The sequence below is a fragment of the Enhydra lutris genome, unplaced genomic scaffold (genome assembly GCF_002288905.1).
Source record: "Enhydra lutris kenyoni isolate GAN:26980312 unplaced genomic scaffold, ASM228890v2 scaffoldscaffold33, whole genome shotgun sequence".
Lineage (NCBI taxonomy): Eukaryota > Metazoa > Chordata > Mammalia > Carnivora > Mustelidae > Enhydra > Enhydra lutris.
Window position 1 is genome coordinate 25,318,522 of NW_019154117.1, and position 3,494 is coordinate 25,322,015.

The window sequence follows — 3,494 nt, forward strand, 5'->3', positions numbered from 1 at the left end:
TTTAATTTCTTAAGGAATCTTTACACTGTTTTCCAAAGTGGCTGCACCAACTTGCATTCCCACCAACAGTGTAAGAGGGTTCCCCTTTCTCCACATCCTCTCCAACACACATTGTTTACTGTCTTGTTGATTTTGGCCATTCTAACTGGTGTAAGGTAGTATCCCATTGTGGTTTTCATTTGAATCTCCCTGACGGCTAATGATGAATATTTTTTCATGTGTCTGCTAGCCATTTGTATGTCTTCTTTGGAGAAGTATCTGTTCATGTCCTCTGACCATTTTTTGACATGATTATCTGTTTTGTGTGTGTTGAGTTTGAGGAGGTCCTTATAGATCTTGGATATCAGCTCTTTTTCTGTAGTGTTTTTTTATCATAAGTCAAAGATTTTTTTTATTAGTTTTAGAAGTAGACTCTAGTGATACATCAGTTGCCTATAACACTGAGTGGTCATGACATCAAGTGCCCTCTTTAGTGCCCATCACCCAATTATCCCTTCACCTCACCCACCTCCCTTCCAGACTGCTGAATTTTTTTCAAACTCTGATTTCTACTTTAATCAGCTTTTAAGGCAAGAATCAAACACTTTCTTGAATTAACATTTCTCCCCCCAGCGCCTGCCTCCCTCCAATTATTAGCTGGAAAATGCTTTATCCTTTATGTATTCGAAGGAATCAAGAGGTTGGGTAGCCCCAACAGTTCTTATCATTAAACTGGTCCCAGGTATTTTTTTTAAATGCAATGATTGTAGGATATTATTAGTAATTTGCTTTTACTTAAATTAATGTAATAGGTTTTAATACCTTTTTTATTACTACTTTAGATGCTCTTGCAAAATATGACATAAGTAGCAAATCATATAATAAGCTCCAGGTACTCATTCAAAAATTAAGTCAGGGACTATCTCATTTTGTCTATACCCTCACACATTCCCTGACCCCAGGGTTATTTTGAAGCAAATCCCAGACATTACATAATTTCATCTCTACATTGTTGCTCTAGGATTTCAAGAATAGGGCACCTTGGTGCTGGCTGGGGTCCACCACTGCAGTGCTGCCTCAGTGGGACAGGGACTCCCATGAGGTGTGCAGGGTCCTATGCTCATGACGGTGGCATGCTGCACACTTAAGGTGACAGATTTGTTGAATTCCTAAACGATGGACTTAAGAGAAGTATGGAAAATTGCTGGAGAAAAGATCACTGTCACTTTAAATGTTAAAAAGAGCATTCCACCAACATTTGTTGGGGAGAAGCAGCCCTCCCAAGGACAGAAGGTTGAAGACATAGAGACTGAGCTGACATCCACTCCCAGTTTTGTGGCTGAAGTTATAAAGAATGGTGGTAAGAAGTCCCCTGTGCTCGACTGTCACTATCCAGAAGATGAGTTTGGACTAGAAGAGGAGGACAGGAATGGCATTTCTCCATCAGGGAAGTGAGCTTTCAGTCCACTGGTGAGTCTGAATGGAAGGGCATGACTTACACAGTCAACACTGATTCCCTGCCCTGGGCCTTCTATGACCACCTAATGGATTTGCTGGTGGACCACAGGGTAGTGAATAACACTTCTGCAGATGCGTGAGTGGAGCTCAGCCCTGGAGCCCCAAGAATATGATATTCTTCTTGAAGACAGCAACAGTTTTGTCAAGAACTAGTAGAGCAGATAAGATGCGAAATACCTTCACTTTATGGCGATATAGAATTATGTATTATATTAATAATATATTATGACATATAAATAATAAGATATATAGTCTCACATATTAACATACAATGATGTAATTAATACATCATATATTAATATATTGTTATATATTTTGCCATTAAGTGTACATATGTATATATAATAATGGTATTACATGTCATATATAACAATATAAAATAACTATATCTACAATACCATTGTCACAAAATATGTAATTATTTACTATTATCAAATATACCTTCTGTGTTCACATTTCCCTAATCTCTTCATAAATGTTTTTTGTTTTATAGTTTATTGTTTGAATCAGGACATAATAAAGGCCATGGGTTGCAGTGGGTTGAAAATGTCCGTAAATTCTCTTTTACCTTACCTCTCTATCTCTTTTATCCTCCTTCGCAATTTATCTGTTGATGCGCCCAGATCATTCACCAGACTTTCCCAGTCTGGATTTTGCTGCTTGCACCTCTGTCCTGTCCTTTAACGGATTTATCTGTCCCCTTGTTTCCTGTAAACTGGTAGCTAAACCCAGAGGCTTGCACAATTCAGGTTTGCATCCTTACAAGAACCATGGGGACGCCACTATTTTATGGCAATGTTTCCATTAGGACTCTCATTTCCAAGAAGCAGAGTTTGAGGTGAGTACATATTTTGGAAAGGATAGAGATAATTTTTCTCTCCTCCCCCACTTAACTGGCACTCATAGATTCCTTGGGACTTGCTTTCTCTGTACTTGTAGGTCTAAACTAAAATTTTGGACATATTTTTTCTCCCAGAGGACATTAGGGAGATTAAATTTATGAGTTCATCTAAGTGAAGGCAGAATTGTTAAATCTAAGACCCTCCGTTCACCCATCCTGCTCCAGCAACGGGTGTCGGACTTCTAGCATACACAGAGATTTTAACTCTGCAGAATACATTTTTCAAGGAAGAAGCATTTAGCTGTGTTTTTCTAAAAATGAGTATGATTCATTTATCCTTCCATGTCCCACAAACATTTATGTACTTTAGTTTGTGTGGGTGGAGTTTGACTAAAATAATTGGGAAGATTTGGGTAATTCAGTTCCCTACCATTTGTGTGTATATATGTATGTGTCCCTATGTGCCCTCCCCCCCAACCCCCCTCCCGAAAGACCCAGAAGAGAAAAATAGACCCTGGCCACCAGCCTCAAGGAGCTCCTAGTCTTGTACATAAGCAAACACCCAGTTAGTTACAGTGCAAAATGTGCCAAAATAAAGATCACACAAGCAGGATGAATAGAGTCCAATGGGGGTGCTTAGGAAGGAAAGGTCACAGCCAGGGGACAGCGCCTTCTTGAAGAAGGTGGGGTTTGGGAAGAGTCTTGCAGAAGAGAGAGGATTTTGACAGAAGGAGAGAGCAGGGACTGGGATGGAGGCAGAGGGTGTAGCAGGACATAGGGAGGTGGGAACCAGTTGCTGTGTTCAGGCTGACCCCCAGGAAGTGTCTATTATGGTTCTGAGCTTGGCTGCTATTAGAATCACCCGGAATGTTTGAAAAGCTCCGAGGCCTGGGGTCCTCCTGAGAACAACTGACTCCTAAGTCTCTGGTGTGTGTGGGGGGTGGGGGGGGGGGCTTAGGTGTCTTGTGTGTTTTGATAGCTCCCCTTGGGAGACTTTATGGGGCAAGTAGGGAGCACAACAGGTGAATTCCTAAATGATGGACTTAAGGGAAGTATGGAAAATTGCAGCTGGCACGTGGAGGTGGGCCACCCTCATTTGCAGCTGCTTTGGAGGATGTCGTCACACAGCAGTGAGGGTGACAGGCCTGCCGGAAAC

General features: G+C 41.2%; 1 pseudogene; it reads left to right on the forward strand.

The window, feature by feature from the left end:
- The first annotated feature begins 1,112 nt into the window (after positions 1–1,112).
- Positions 1,113–1,650, forward strand: LOC111153661 (annotated as a pseudogene).
- Positions 1,651–3,494: the final 1,844 nt, after the last annotated feature.